This window comes from Sceloporus undulatus, chromosome 4, assembly GCF_019175285.1.
Source record: "Sceloporus undulatus isolate JIND9_A2432 ecotype Alabama chromosome 4, SceUnd_v1.1, whole genome shotgun sequence".
NCBI classification, from domain to species: Eukaryota; Metazoa; Chordata; class Lepidosauria; order Squamata; family Phrynosomatidae; genus Sceloporus; species Sceloporus undulatus.
Window position 1 is genome coordinate 84,925,955 of NC_056525.1, and position 16,666 is coordinate 84,942,620.

At 38.8% G+C, this 16,666-nt stretch overlaps 1 long non-coding RNA gene across 1 annotated transcript in view; it reads right to left on the minus strand.

Moving 5' to 3' along the window:
* Positions 1–1,308: 1,308 nt before the first annotated feature.
* LOC121927783 overlaps positions 1,309–16,666 on the minus strand; it is a 74,930-nt gene continuing 59,572 nt past the window's right edge. Inside the window, exons 3-4 of the long non-coding RNA XR_006103336.1 lie at positions 6,388–6,748; positions 1,309–1,523 (exon numbers count right to left, since the gene is read on the minus strand). This is a non-coding gene — a long non-coding RNA (uncharacterized LOC121927783). The remainder of the gene's footprint in view (positions 1,524–6,387; positions 6,749–16,666) is intronic.

Genomic DNA, 16,666 nt, shown 5'->3' on the forward strand with positions numbered 1-16,666 from the left:
AATTAACCACAATGCTTCATAGATGGTAAGGACTTGTGGCAAATAACAATGCCTTATTCACAAGCAACAGGAGAAGACTGTCTGATAGCAATCTATGAGACTGATAGAAATCAAAGGAAGGAAACACAATTTAAACATGTCTATTGATGAAATCTCATTTCTGAAATGCTAGCAATGGAGCCTGTGCTCTATCAGGCAAGAATGCAAAGCTCCAGATTCTGTTTTTTACAAGCTTATTCATCATTGCACAAGTGGGCCCTTAAATGCTTACCTGACCACCCACCACTAAAACAGTATACAGATTGACAAGATTAGTAATAGAAAACAGCAATTACTTCTCTTGGGATGACAGATTGTAATCCACCTTTAAGTCAGTGTTGTAAGGGTTCTGGACATTTTGACATACTTCCCATTCAAGGAATGATACATTTATAAAACTTTTGATCTCCATTTTCTTCCAGTATCCTGGTTGTCCATGAGCAGTTCTGTTTGTCTTACTGTTACTTTGTAGAATTTTTTAAAAAAAAGTTTGATCCTTCAGACATGATTGCCATTTGCTTTTAAGAAAATGACAAATTATATATACCTGATTTTGCTGCCTCTCAGAATGTCTTTCTGAAAACTTAGCATGCTTATCAAATATACAGAAGATACCAAATTGGGTGTGTATGTGTTAACAAATACCCTAAATAATGTTTTCAGAATTGAAAATGAACTTGACAGTTTGGAGATCTGGGCTAAAACTAACCAAATGAAGTTCAGCAGGTATAAATGTAAGGTTGGGTGACTTTGGGCACAGCACACTCTCTCAGCCTCAGAAGAAAGTTGCCAAGAAAACCCTGTGATAGGTTAACCTTAGGGTGGCGGTAAGTTGGAAATTACTTGAAGGCACACAACACACATACGCGTACGCGCGCACACACACACTGCATGAAGGCATTTAGTCAGGAAAAATGAAATGCAGAAATATAGGGTGAGTAACATCTAGCTTGAAAACAGTATAGGTGAAAATATTTAAAATATTTTTTTAAAGATAGCATTAACTGTTATGGCTCAATGGTATGAAATTCCAGGATTTGCAGTTTTGTGAGAAATGTATTGTAGCTTTCTCTATCAGAGAGCTCTGATGCCACAACAAACTACAAAACCTGGAATTCTATAGGATGGAGCCATGACAGATAAAGCAGTATCAAACTGCATTAATTCTGTAGTGTGGCAGCAGCCTTAGCTGATCAAGCCCCAGCATCTATTAACAAAGCAAAACAGAGCCATATAAATTAAGATTATGTTTTATTATTGTTTCTAAAATACAATGCATACCACAATGATTTCTTTTCAGCAAAAGGGTGGTGAATACCTTTTAAAATTAAAACAAATGCTTTCACATTCAAAGCTTTGGCTTTTTAAAGAATCTGGCAGAACTCCTTACATAAGCTCATGTTGAGTTGGTGGTGTTTTTCAAGTGTGGTACAGAGGCTTAAAGAAAGTGCAGGGTCACTTTGTTGTCCATTCATATGAGACCTCTGGAGGAAAAGTTCAATAACATATATCACCAGTAGCAACAGCAACAGTTATTATTTTTACTGTGGTTAATTTCATGGAAATGAGAGATACTTTTCACGTTATGCTCCAGGCAAATATTAATTGCCTCTTGGCTTCTTTGCCTGATGATGGCATCTGCGCACCCCTTCTCACATCTATGAGTAGCAGGCTACAAATGTACCCATGCCACTTTGTATAATTTGAGTGAAAACAGACAACCATAACCTGGAAATAGGTGTCAGCAGAACTTCCAGTCATCATGATCCCTCCTTTCCACATGGTTTTAATTGCCTTTTAAAGAAAGTAAAACAAAGTTATGAATAATCTAATAAGGATCAGCAAGCACCTGTGAAACTCTGGTCTACAGCTGCATGGAATCAAATTCAAGAAGCAAAAACAGAGCGTACTAAGAAGGGCAACACATATGTGCATTATCCACACATCATTTCAAAGCCACAGCAAAGGGAATGCATTAATGCCCTTTTTGGCATTCAGGGTGCATGCCACTCTGGAAAAGTATCTCTCATGAGTGTTTGCTCAAGGAACTTAAAGCATTTGCTTTCAAAAGAGATGGTGGTGCAGGAAGGGCAGCTTGTTGGGCAGTATTCTTAAAATGCACAGGAGATTGATCTTGAAAAATGAGATGTGAAAAGAAAAATATGTAGACTCAAGAGGGCTTTTGTTTTGTTTTGTTTCTCTACATACAGGATTGGGGGCTTTTTTTTCGGTGGAGGATTACATTGCCTCAGTAGTAGTAATAGAGGTTGTGGTGGTGATGATAATAATGCTGATAACAGTGTCAGATATGAAGGTCAGGGACATTTTTCCACTGAAAAATTTCCTCAGATGTTGTTGTTTGATATAGTGCCATCTGCATATAAGGCACTATGAACAGTCATGACTACTACCTACCCAAAGAGACTAAGAATCAAAATCAGACAAAGGGGAATAATAGAGGGATGGGGAAATGGACTTAGGGTAAACAGGGGGAGAGGAGGGCTCATGGTTAGTCTCATTAGACCCATTAACACAATAAGATTAACATGTGTGTTAATTCACTATTTAAAAATGATTCAATGAATTTACTTTAGCTGGGGATGCCCATGGAATTCAGGTCACAGTGATCCCAGTATGGAAGAAAACTTACCCTCACAGTCAACTGGGGGCACATCTACACTGTAAAAATAATGCAGTTTGCCACCACTTTAACTACCAAGACTCCATCCTACAGAATCCTGAGATTTGTCATTGAGGTACTAGCACTCTTTGACAGAAAAGGCTAAATACGATTATAAAACTACAAATTCCAAGATTCCACAGGATGGAGCTAAAGCCGCACATAAAGCGGTGTCACACTACATTATTCCTACAGTATAGGTGGTTGGAGATGTCTTACCCACAGAGTCGCTGTGAGTCAGGGTCAACTCATGAACAGTTAACAACAGGATGCACACTTACACTGCCCTTTTTGTTTTAAAAAAGTGTTCCTTTCAACACTGTGTTCCTTTCTGACTACAGAAAAAGCAGAGTCGATGTTGTACCTGTCATTCTCTATCTTCAGCTTTCTGACTGCAGCTGCCAGGGTGTCTACTGGAGGACATTTTACAGAGGGCCAACTGTGGATCACATAGGTCCTATAGGTTGTTGTTGTTGTGGTGGTGGTGGTGGTGGTTGTGTGCCTCCATGTAGATTCCGACTTATGCTGACGCTAAGGCCATAAGGCCATCATGGGTTTTTATTGGCAATTTTCTTCAGAGGGGGGTTGTCATTACCATCCTCTGAGCCTGAGAGAGTATGACTTGCCCAAGGACACCCAGTGGGTTTACATGGCTGAGCCAGGATCTGAACAGTGGTCTTCAAAGTCCAAGTCCATCACTCAGACAGCCTCCTTAAGGACCACCCAATAAACTGGAAGTAGGGAGAATGTTGGAGGAAGAGTGTTCAGCTCCTGTTCAGCTAGAAGCAGGGTCTTGCCAGGAACAATTGCAGCTTTCACCAGCTGCTTTGACTGCAAGATTGGCTGTCTTTGACAACAAGATTGGAAGGAAATGGGGGACAGGCAAGATATTTAACAACTCACATGTTGTTACCATGCATTGGCTGCCCAAATGTACTTCACATCCATCTGGGAATAATTCCTTTCACTTCACACTTATCTGGAAGAAACACTTTTTAGTTTGATGACTCCTGAGTGAACTTGTAACTTTAAGGCTACAATGCTATGAATAGGACCTGTGCGGGTAAGTCCAGTTAAACACTGTAGAGTTTATTTTCAAGTTCACATGGACAAGGCTAATCTGTGAGCCCTTTACTGACCCTATATATACTTTTGTGTGATGGAAAAGATGTTATATTCTGTTGCCACTGGGTGCAACTACATTAATGTGGAAGAATTCATGCCAGGAAATTTGTAACAACTCTGAAATTTCACAAGAAAAAAGTCATCATCTACGCTTTCTGAGCCCTTTACACATGTTTTCCTTTGATGTGGAACCTTCAAAAACAGTTTCTTAACAAATCAGATTATCCATACAGAGAATTTTTTTCACTCACAAACAATGTTGGGTGAGGAGGAGAGTGAAGGCGGGGGAGGTTAACATCTGTTAAAGAAATGGATTTGTTTGGATAGTTCTGAATCAGTGGTGTTCAGGGCATATTACGGGGTATGTACAGAGTAAAAACACTCCTGGTTTTGATTTGAAGTAGCCACATCAAACTGCCTTCATTAAATTGAGCTGAAATATTTAGAAAAAAATACTGTGCATTTAAGAGACATTAAGGGAAACATTTCTGCAGGTTTTTCCAAAACAAAGGTATTAGGTGATCTACACAAGCCAGGTTGTTTGGAAGGAAAAAACTTTTGCCTCATGTAATGGAGCCTTATGAGAAGCTGTAAAGGTGTGACAACAATCCCTTACTTGTTTATACACTAGAGTTTGTCTTTTACTGTAAACTGCTTAGGGGTTTCATTACTGGATGGTAAATGTTTCTTTTTTTATTTTCATAAAAGATTTTCTTGTCCATTAAATCAGAGCCTGAAAAGTGTGTGTGTGTGTGTGTGTGTGTGTGTGTGTGTGTAAGCATTCACAGCATTCTTCAATCAGCAATGGCTATAGGAGCTGTAGTACAAAAGAATAGCTTTCCTAAGCTCTGCAGAAAATTAGGGATGCTGTATCCTCTAGGTTACAATCCTATAAGCTACAACCATTCCCCATTGCTTTAAGATTCTGGTTGTCAGTAAGCCTCCACTAAATAGACATCAACATTAATGGAGTCAGCACGTAACAGTTATGTCCCTGGAATCAATTCATTTGAGATGTGATGCTGGAGAGTGTGGAGGATACCATGGACAGCCAAAAAGACAAACAAATGAACATATCAAGCCTGAACTCTTTCTGGAAGTCAAGATGATGAAATTGAGGCTGCCATGTTTTGGCCACACCATGAGAAAGCATGACTCATTAGAAATGCTAGGGAATAATGCTAGGGAAGGTCAAAGGTAGCAGAAAGAGAGGCAGACTGCACACCAGATGGCTATACTCAATCAGGGAAGACACAGGTTAAAAAGAAGAATGATAACATCATTAAACAGGATCTTGGCCTTGTACCTCCCTGCCAATCTCCCATCAGCAAGGTGATCATCATCTTTGCAACAAGGACAGTTCTAAAACTAGACTAGAATGGGCCTATCAGTCTTATATAACAGATGCTATAGTGGTACAATGTCTTGGCCATGAAGTGAATAAAATTAAGAGGAAGAAATGTTCACATCCCTTTCCCCTTAACTCTATATGTTGAATGGAAGGTTTGAAAAGGAAAACCTGACAGTACTTGGCTGAATATGCATACTTTCTTCTATGCAGCTAACTGAATACGCTCACATTCCTCTTGCTTATCTTCTAATCGATGTGCAAAGTTCTCAGGGCAGCCCAAAGAATATATAATGCTGGGACTGGAACAATGATGCCAGGCATGCACATGGCCCAGTTACCCAGTTTGGGGCATTGTTTGGATGCATTCTGCCTAATTGCTTTTCAAAAGATCATCTTAATTTGAAAATGCTGTATGTCAACCGTTTTTTAAAACTGGATCTTTTTGAAGGATGGCTATTTTATAGTTGTTACCACCAAGACCAAATTTGTTCAAGCAACATTGTCCATGGCCAGAAACCCATTGGTCTGCCTTGCAAGTGTTTGAACCTCTTCCAGGCTTAGAAAGTGGGGGCAAGGGAAGGCATGAAAAATCAGTTACCACTTATTGACACTTTTTTCTCCAACGATTTCCTTCCTCCTTTGTAGGGATGGAATTTTTTTTTATTATTATTATAAAATTACAAAATGTTCACAAAAAAGTTTCATGTGCATAAAATAGCATTTTCCAGGGGGGAGAAATATTTGTGTGGAAAATCCAATGCTCAAACCAGTTTTATTCTAGTTGGGACTAATCAAAATGGTACCACGCAACATTTTTATGCAGAAAATGCCCTTTTCTTTGCAGAAAAAAACAAGTGTATATTTGCACAAAATAGGTTCCCAAATGCAACTATTTGCTGAAAACTGCAATTTTCAATGACTTTCTTGCAGGGAGGAGAAAACACTAATGATCAGAGCTTGGGAAATTTTCTTTTTAGGATGACAACTCCCAGAATACTCAGTAGCACTCTAGCTGACAGATTCTGGTAGTTATTCCCCCAAACAGTAACTTTTCCAAACTCTGCACAAAACTATTTTCACAGACACATGTAGCTGTGGAGCCAGAAATTCTTCTCTCAAGTTTGAATTACATGACCAGCAACAATAAAACCACATATTCCTTCTTCTGCATTGAAGAACTGAAGCCTTTTACCTGGGTAATGTCTTTGAGTACACATTCCTTCCAAAGGGCAGCCAGGCTCATCTGCACCAGCAAAAACAACAATCTCTTCCTCTTTCAGGTGTCACGAGTTGCTTTGTTCTTCCTCCTGATAAGCTCCTGATAAACTACTGATAGTTGACAGCAATGGAAGGCAAATTGTTTGTGCAGCCAGACAACTCTTGTGTAGTGTGCCAACATCAACAGCTCTTTCTTTCCAGTTGCTTATATTCTTAAAGAAACACAGGCAACCCAATTCTGTGCATGTTGAGTCAAGAATAAGTCCAACTGTGTTCAGTGGTACCTACTTCCAAGTAAGGTGCACAGAGTTTCAGCCTTTAAGGGCAGTAATAACCTTTAAAAAGAAAAGAAAAGATCTTCTTTCTGTTATTTAAAACCCAAGCGCCTGAGTAGCGTTAACATTTTCCAGATCACATTCCTACCTCCCCTAGTTTCTAAGCTCTTAGGAATGAAGACTGGCTTATATGTTTTATTTTATCTGATGCTTTCAAAATTGTGCATCATTAGTTGCTTGCGACCTGTCACATGTACTAACACTAAAATCATATGGAAGCAAAGTGAGCTATAAAACAAACACAAACACCCCAAAAAAAGAACTGTTCTGTGACTTCAAACAGCTGATTATGGTAGCATAAGGAAGCTGTTTAATGACAGGTTTAATAGTTGCTAAGTAACTGCCTGGAGAGTTTTGAATATAAAGTTTGTTACAGGATGAGATTAGTAGATAATACAATTCAGGAAAAGAAGGGGGAGAAAGAGACTGAGAGTTTTTGTTTTCAGTGAAAACGTTAATAAAGAAAAAAAAGTGCTGAATCTTGCCTTCATATTTTGCTAGAGGAGAGGAGTTTATAAACTTAGGAAAGACTTATTAAACAGGCTGTATTTCTCTGAATGCTAAATGCTGGAGCTTAAAGGCAGGGCAGTGTGGGAGGGGTATTGTCTCCATGACCCGCTTGTGGCCTTGCCAGAGGAAGTGGTTGGCTGCTTCTGAATTGAAGGGACACTTGGTCTGATCCTAAAATGCTCCCCCCCTGCTAATCTAGGATCTAGAAAAAGCATAAAAGAGCTTTTCATTTTCATGTGTCCTGACACTGAGATAAATGGCATCTGCATTCTGCACATTTATATCAGTTTGATTCCACTTTGTGCTAGGAAAGAAATCCGAGGATTTTTAGTTGGTTGAAGTACTAAGAATGTTCTGCTAGAGATCGGTAGTCCCTCCAAAACTACAGCACTAGAAAAGTCTTAGGGTGCATCTGCACTGAAGAAATAATGCAGTTTGACACCGCTTTGACTGCCATGGCCTTATCCTACAGAATCCTGGGATTTGTAGTTTTGTGAAGCACCAACACTCTTTGGCAGAGAAGGCTAGACTTTATAAAACTACAAATCCCAGTTTTCCACAGGATGGAGCTACAGCACTTAAAATGTTGTCAAGCTACTTTATTTCTACAGTGTAGACATACCCTGCCTCTCTTTAACATACATGTCAAGATTCCATAGAATGGAGTAAAAACAGTTAAAGTGGTGTCAAAATGGTATAACTGTGTAGCGTAGATACACTCATAGGTTCTCTGCAACCAGTCTCATGGGGCTTATTTCCAGTAAACATATATAGTAGGAACAGGGATTCTTTCTCAAGGCTAACGCCTCCCTAAAATTCAACGGAATATGAGCATCTGGCCTTTGACTCCCAATGGATACTGGGAGGCTTCATTATCACCTCTACCTTGGTGAACTCACCCATCCTTTCTCAAGAGGCTACTCTCCAACCCATTTTTGGTGCCAAGCATAGAATTCATCCAACCCACAGAGGCCTTATCATTCACTTTGGTTGCTTAATATGGAGGGAAGAATAAATGCCCCATCATATTTTCTTTGAGAAACCAAATTGGATCCAGTGACTTGCAGACTGCAGCTCTGCCTTATTAAACTAAGGTCCTTAACCACACTGGCAAGCCCTTTGCTCACCCCAGCCCTTGGCAATGCAAAGCTACTGAGACAGAAAAGGAACAAGTGGAGTGGAACAATCATATCATTGATGGCTAAATGTCATATGGAAATAAAAAGAGAGGACACTTGAAGCCTTTCTCTTGGCTGACAATGAGGATATCCAACCTTAACCCCCAGTTACTCTGAATCATGCTGCCGCAATTAATTTTACAATAGCCATGGCAATAGTAATAAGATGTGATACATTGCTAATCAGTGGTAAATAGAAAGGGAACATTTCTGCCTTCCCACCAAAAGCTAAGAATACATGAATTACATCACTACTGATTCCATGTCATTTTTCTTGGATTAGGCCTTTGTTCTTATACACTTAAAACTTGTGTGTGCCCACAAACGCCATGATAGGATTTTGTGCAGTAATCAAATTATACATTTTTTATTTGCTCATGCATCAAGGTTAATGTTTGTAATTTATGTTGTATTATTTGTATGTTATGTAAAAAACCTAATAATTTTTTTTAAAAAAAGGTTTGGGAATCACTTGATTTATATTATTTTTATTGATAAAATAATGCTATTTGTATTATTTTTAAAGTACTACATAAATGCTTTTTATCAAAATGCAAGCAATTAACCATTTCTTTGCTTGAGCTGAAACAATCTGATTATTTTGAATAGAGAAGAAAAACTGTTTGAAAACCCTTACCATGGAGTGGCCAATCAATAGATTGATCAATCTGTTTAAAAAATCAATACAGCTGGTAACACTACATGGTGTCTTGCAAGTGCCTTTGGCTGAAAGCAACACATAAATATTTTGGAAACTGAACCAGAGGGCAAAGACATCTTCCATGTTTTTTTTTAATATATCCAATGAGCATCATATTGCTGGAAGGGATTGGCAACCATTTGTTAAATCAGAAATGTTAGCTCATTATATTGAAACCAAACACATTTTCAAAACAGAGAGTTCCGAAGAATTCACCTGCTCCCAGGGCTTCATTAAATTGAAAACGAGAAACTGTATAGTTGTAACAAACTGCAGTTTGCATGTATACAATACACCTGTGAATTTCTCTTGTGTGTGCACATGGTTTCTTGCTTAGAGTCACATTCAATGACATTTAGAAGCCTCTTGACTGGAAACTGGATAATGCCATTGGTACCCATTGCACATTAGGCCATAGCTCATAAATCCCTCCTCTGACTACCAAAGCATAGCAGATACTTGCAAATTGTAACAACGCAATAGCCCCTAGATATAGATGTCATACAGAAATACAGATATTGCAAAACTGGGCAATTCTGTTTCCTGCACACATAATCAGCTCGGGTCCCAGCCATGCTCTGACTTCTAAAAAGTACTGACGTAGCCTGGCTGGAACCTGGGCTGATGGCAGCCAGTGATTTGGTGATGATTTAGTGTGCGATAATCCCCACCTCCAACCTGCATCCCAGCTCCAGCCCAGGAAGCTGGAGCTGGTTTAAAATGTTGTGTGATAAGCTCCTTAGTGCAGTTAGTACTATTAATAATGAATTTGGAGGGGAAGGAAATCCCAGTTCCACTGGGGTTGGATACATAGGTAAATGCAGGAGTATAGCTAAGATGGCAGCAAAATCATATCATTGTCCTTTAAAGAAGAATTCTGTCCCCTCCCATGAAACTTCAATCCCTAAATATCTAGCATTGCAGTGATTAAAAACTTCAGTTGAGTGTTTGGAAACAGTTTAAGCATCCAAAGAAAGAAGGCAGGTAAAGTTACCAAGGGAATGCTAATATAGCATGTGTGAACAATTTTCAGTGTCTTACTCTTTGCAATGCTAAAAATCTGAGGTGTGAAAGAAAAGGAAGGTAGAATTTTATTTGGAGAGACTATGCTCTCATTTTCCTCCATCCCCTACATTGCTGGGTGACCCACTGAACCATGGTCAGTAGTAAAATAGGTTACACAATCAGCGAATGAGGCCCTTACAAAAAGGTATTATTATTGTTATTGTTTTCTGACCAAGGAAAAGCCTTTGTCAAGACTCAGTACCATTCATTTGGTTGGTTCCATTTACTGCCAAATATCTGCAAAATAAAAACAAGCAGGAAGGCACCACCACTAGAGATACCTACAGAGATAAGCTGAATCAACAGATTCTCTGAGCAAAGTGCAAGCTGCAACATGAAAGTTCATGATCTACATGTGCTCTGCACTGCGTTCTGTTTATTTATAGATTGATTCTGATGTGTTCATTTAAAGTCTGGTTCGCTGCAGCAAGTTGCTAAATGGTGAGAAGAAATTCTAGTGTACATCAGGTCTCAAATGTTTACCCAGAAGAACTTCAGATGACTTTTGCCAGAAGGGCAGATTCTTCAGTTTGTGACACTGAGCTCTAGATCTCAGCTATACATTAATAAAGGACAGATAAAAAAAGAAAATGCCATTATTATGGGTGTGAATTGTAGAATTGCCAGAACAAGAAAGATTATCCTAGGCCCTGAGATGGTCAAAAAACTGAGTCCCAGGGATGGAAAGCTAGCTGCTCTTGTTCTCAGCAGCAGCTTCCCTCTGAAGATGAAGAGGCTTCAATGGGATGATTATTGCAGAATGGAGGAATGGGTAAAATTGCCATCCTCATGTGCCACAGTCCCAGGTTGAAAGCATGCAGAGAAATACAAACTTGTAGCATCAGCATCACAATACCTCATGCTATGCATACAATCACACGAGCTATGAAAAGACTTGCTTCAGTTCTGAAATTCTTCTTGCATGCTATACTTTACCTTTCCAAAAAAGCTACCCTTTGATATTGTTGTTTAATAATAATATTTAGCCTCAGCATCCTTCAAGCTTGTAAAGTAGACATTTAGAAGCTTCTTCCACTTCCCCAATCTCTAATGTCATAGATTTAGGGTAGAGTGGAAGGTTAAACAAATGTTTGTATCTGTACTGTAATGTGCAGGTGACATTTTCCAAGAGTACATGTGAATCAGACACTTACTCATGGGTTTAAGAATCCTACTAGAAAAAGAGGGCAGCTTCCATTATTTTATAGTGCTTTTACCTTTCCCTTTCATCTTTCCTACATACAGGAATTTTGTAATTTGTAGCTCTTCATAGGTTGGAAGAAAAAAAATCTCTCATGACTTCTTCCAACTGGCCCATGTGTGTGGGGACATGGATGTTTTCCTGGCTGTATTTGCTAGCAGTATCTCAGTGATCCAAACAATGTTTATCTTTTCCTGGTATATTTCATGGTAATTCTCATCGACTACCACAACTTTTAAGCTTTCATTGAACGTAGCAATTTTTTTTTCTGTCTTGAAACATTTCAGTACATTTTGAATTCCAATGCCACCTATAGTTGCAGTTCAATTCATTTTGTCTTTGGTCAGTGACTTGCATGTGCAATAATGTGGGCTATGGGTGTTAACTTCTCATGCTTTCGTGCTCCATTTGAGAATTTCCTGCAGCCAACCTGCTAAAACCAATTTCCCTCTTTCCCTTTTTCTCTTTATTTTTCTTTCCTTTTTCCATGCGCTATAGCACAGTTTCTGGTTGTTGTTGTTTTCTCTTGCACTAGAGAATTTCTTATGTACCATTAGCCTAGTGCTTTAGTGCTGGAGTGTTTGGTTGTTGTTGTTTTTTAAAGAAGCTGTGTTGCACTACAGCATTTTGGTTTCATTTTTTAAAAAACAACATCTAATTTCCAATAGAGAATCTGGAAGCAAAGAAGGGGAAGGGGAAGCCAACAAGGGAGATGGGGAGGAGAGCAAAAGGAGAAATTTAGGAAGAGTGGAGTCCAAAAAAGAAAAATACCTGTACATTCAAGAGTGTTTGGAAACAGATGCAAGAACACTTACTAAACTGCATCCAAAGCAGAAATAAAACAGGCCACAACTTCACAGAAAACAAAAATAATTCAGATGAGCCCCTTGTCACTCAGTTTTGCATAGTCCTAGGTCTAATCTGCACTGCAGAAATAATCCAGTTTGACGCCACTTTAACTGTCATGGCTCAATGCTATGGAATCATGGGATTTGTAATTTGTTGTGGCATGAGAGCTGTATGACAGAGGATAAACATCTAACAAAACTGTAAATCCCAGAAGTCCATAGCACTGAGCCATGTCAGGTAAAGTGGTGTCAACCTGCATTATTTCTGCTGTTTCGATTAGACCTCAGTGTACAGTTAGTGTGATATAGTGGTTTGAGTGTTGTATTGGGAATCTGGAGACCAGAGTTTGAATCTCTGCTCAGCCATGGAAAGTCACTGGGTGACCTTGAGCAAGACACATTCTCTCGGCCCCAGAGGAAGGCTGCGGCAAACTCCCTGTGAACAAATCTGTCCAAGAAAACTCCATGATAAGTTGGCCTTAGGGTTGCCATAAACTGGCAATGACTTGAAATCACACAATGACACAACAAGCATTTAACTGCACAGACTCTATTCTAGGTTAGGAGTTTAGATTACAATCAGATCAGAAAGCCTATCAAAGAATATTGCTTGAAATTACTCTAACACTGCTTCTGATTGGCTGTAGCAAATCTCACAGGTCTGGACAACAGATACACATATACAGGTACAGGTGTAGTCTTAAGTGTTGCATTCGTGGGACACTATATTTAAGAAAGCATTATTCAGTGCAGTCATTTGAAATCCCAGAAGCCACCGATTAGCAGAAAAAATGATTTTCCAAAGCGTGGAAAAGTTTCGTTTTTGGACTACAGTTCTCAGAATTAACCAGCAAGCATGGCCAAAAATGAACTTTTCAAAATCCTTAGTAGTTTATCACTTGAGAGATGGGATGTCATTGTCCCATCCCTGTCCTGTCCTTCCCTCCCAATAAAAGGAAAGACTTTCACACCTGACCCAGCAGGGAAGCGCAAGTTAGAGTGATGGTGCAAATCATGTTCACATTTGCAGCTGGCTGAAAAGTGCTTTCAACTATCAGCTGAAAGCCCTTTCAGCCATTTGTATTAACAGCTTAACGGGTTAAGTGTAAAAGTGATTTGCACAGTGTAAAAGTGATTTGTGCATAGATGGGATTTGCACATGGTCATGGATGGGATAAGGACATCCCCTTGTGATAATCTCCCAAAATTGTTTATCCTCTTCCCCACAATAAAAGTGGAACACACTATTAGAGTAAAAGAAAATGATCCTATTTGCATAATTTCCCCATCTGCATAATTCAAAATGATAAAACTCCACAAGGCTGAAGAATGTGTATTTCCTTGGACCATCATTTGAAAGGTCTAAATGAAGAATAGTGGGTTTTTTAAGGGTAGAGTACACTTAAAAGTTGGACATGAATTTGGTTTTAAAAATCATTGAAATGTTAGTGCTTTTACTTTATTTATTTTTTAAAATGAACAACGCTGTAAATAAAAGTTATTTTGGAAATTCTTCAGCCTGCTTTTGAAACCAAGAGTTTTGTTTTTCATATGTCAGTTATCATAGAACAATTCATAAACACAACCAGGCAAGTTTATACAGATGCAGCTGAAGAATTCAAAGATGAAATCCTGGGGAAAAACTCCAGCATCCTTAATAAAATATTGTTCCCTAAAAGGCAACAGCTCTCCTATGTTTGTGTTCATAGTGCAAGGCAGGATGGAACTGTAGCCTGTTGGTGTTTGATTTTACAGTGTCTGCTAAATAGCATTTGGTGTATATAAGGGAACTGAAAAAAACTTCATTTCAGCTGCCATCCCATGCTAAATGAAGCAAGCAAAAGAAGATGGACTAACCTCAATAGAACAGCATATGCTTTGCTTGAAGTTTATCCCATGTTTGAAGTTTATCCTTTCTCAGTGGCTGCTCCCACCCTGTGGAACTCCCTTCCACGGGAGGCTAGGCTGGCTCCCACCCTGCTGGCCTTTCACCAGCAAGCAAAGACATTTTTATTCAAGCAAGCTTTTTAAAATCGTACAGGCCTGGTTTTATTGGGGCATGGGGCTTGGTTTAGATTATTTTTAACCTTGTAATAATAATAATAATAATAATAATAATAATAATAATAATAAGTGGTATGTTGTATTTCAAAAAACTTTTTACTGTTTTAATTGAATCATTCTAATTGTTTTTAAAGTGTTGTTTTGTGTGTGTGTGTGTGTGTGTGTGTTGTGAGCCGCCATGGGTAAAAATTAAAATAAATTAATAAATGTTCATCTCCTAGAAACTCTAGCTTTCAAAAAGGTAGCAGGTTTGCTATATCTCAGGCATCACTCTGGTTTCTATGGGTCATTTCTGTGTGACAGATGAGTATTAAAATTATCCATTTTTCATGGGGTCAGAAAAGGCTGTATGCAAACCTCCAGGCTAGTAGAAAGCCATCTAGTTAGTTGTGCAGGCTGCTTCGTTTTGCAGAGGTTAGTTTATTTAAATTAAGAATGGTTTGAGTTTCCCTTCTCCAAAATGCTTGGAACCAGAAGGATTTTGGATTTCAGATTTTGGAATATTTGTATATACATAATGAGATCCCTTGGAGAGCGGATCCAAGTTTAAACATAAAATTCATTTATGGTTCATACTCACATAGTCTGAAGGTAATTTTATACATACAATACTAAATAATCTTGTGCATGAATAAAACAGTTTTGGACTTTGGAGTGTTTTGGATTTCAGAATTCCACATAAGCGATATTCAGCCTGTACTACAATAGGGAAATAAACTTAGAGCCTTTGGGGCTGAAGGATGGGGTATAAATATCAAAATAAATAAATAAATAAATGTTGCCAAACTACATCTCTAAGCATGTATCATCTGTGGTTATGCTGGCTAGAGTTGGAGGGATGTGTAGTACAATAACATCTGGAGAGTTACATGGTTCCCATTCCAGGCCTAGATGGACCTTTATGATAATTTTTGATCTTATGAAGGTTCAGAATTGGCAGGATTCTAACTCTGTACAACTTATATCCATATGTTCCATGATTTTAGCTGTGTTCTATTGTGTGTTGTTGTTGCTGACCTTCCAGTCATTTCTGACATATGGAGATCCTAAGGCAAACCTGTCACAAGGTTTTCTTGGCCAGATTTATTCAGAATGGGTTTGCTTTGCCTTATTTTGAGGCTCAGAGTATGTGATTTGCCCGAGGTCATCCACTGAGTTTCTGTGCCTGAATGGCAATTTGAATTCTCTTTTCTGGATCTCTGCTGCCTAAAAATACAGTTGTCCCTCCATATCCACAGATTCAAACATCCACAACTTTATTATTTTTAAGTATAAATTCCAAACAGCAAAACTTGATTTTGCCATTTTATGTAAAGGACACTATTTAGTCATTGTATTTAATGGGATTTGAGCATCCATAGATTTTGGTATCCATGGAGGGTGGTCTTGAAACCAAACCCCAGTGGATCTATCACAAAAATCTATCAATGATCCCCTTTCCTGCCTCTGTTTTGCTATGTTTTCTGATGCAAAAGTTCAATAGCACTGGTATGTCAATTCAGAATGGTCAGGGCTGGTCAGTGGACATGCTATGGGTGGGGAAATGCCAGTGCACCTCCAAAGATCAGGGGAGAAAGAGAATGGGCAGGAATTTGGGCTTTCAATGGGAGATCTCTCCTCCAACTCTACTTCCTCCATGGAAAGACTGCAGTACCAAGTTCAAGTGCCTTTCCCTATCCTCCAATAATTCACAGATGATAAGCAGGACACATGCAGACAAACAACATCAGAATGTGGTCAAAATAACAAAAGTTAGGAATGAGAAAGAACAGACATTCTAGAAAAGGTTTCAGCAGTTTCCTAAAAGAAGTTTTTGACTACTTTTTCCTTTACAGAAAAATCCCTTGACCAATGATTCCCTCCCTCCCTCCAACTGGGGCTTGTTAGAGACGCCCCACCCCTCCTCATTTGACAGCCCCATTCATTATAGTACTACACAACATTATACAGCACTATAACTCTATAGTTCCTCTAGTGAAATACTGTAGTGAGGAGAGCAACCCTAATTGTATAGTGTTTTTTGGGGGTAGGGGGACTGCTATTTTAATGCTAATCAGAAATAACTTGAAGGCACACAACATATGCACACACACAAAATGACTTGTGCTATAAGTCTGTAAAGGAAAATATCATGGGGGTGAATTTTTGTTGGTTTGCTGCCTGAAGTGATGAGTAAGATACTTTTCCACTGGTGATGAGATAGCAGCATTCTTCATTCCAGGCAACAGGTTTTGTGGCAACAAACTCCTCTGTCCTCCAATGTGGAATAGCTAAGAGATTCAAGAAAGACTTTGCAGACTGCAGCAATTGCTTCTTGTGGCATCTGATCCCTTTTGACCAATGAACTTTGTC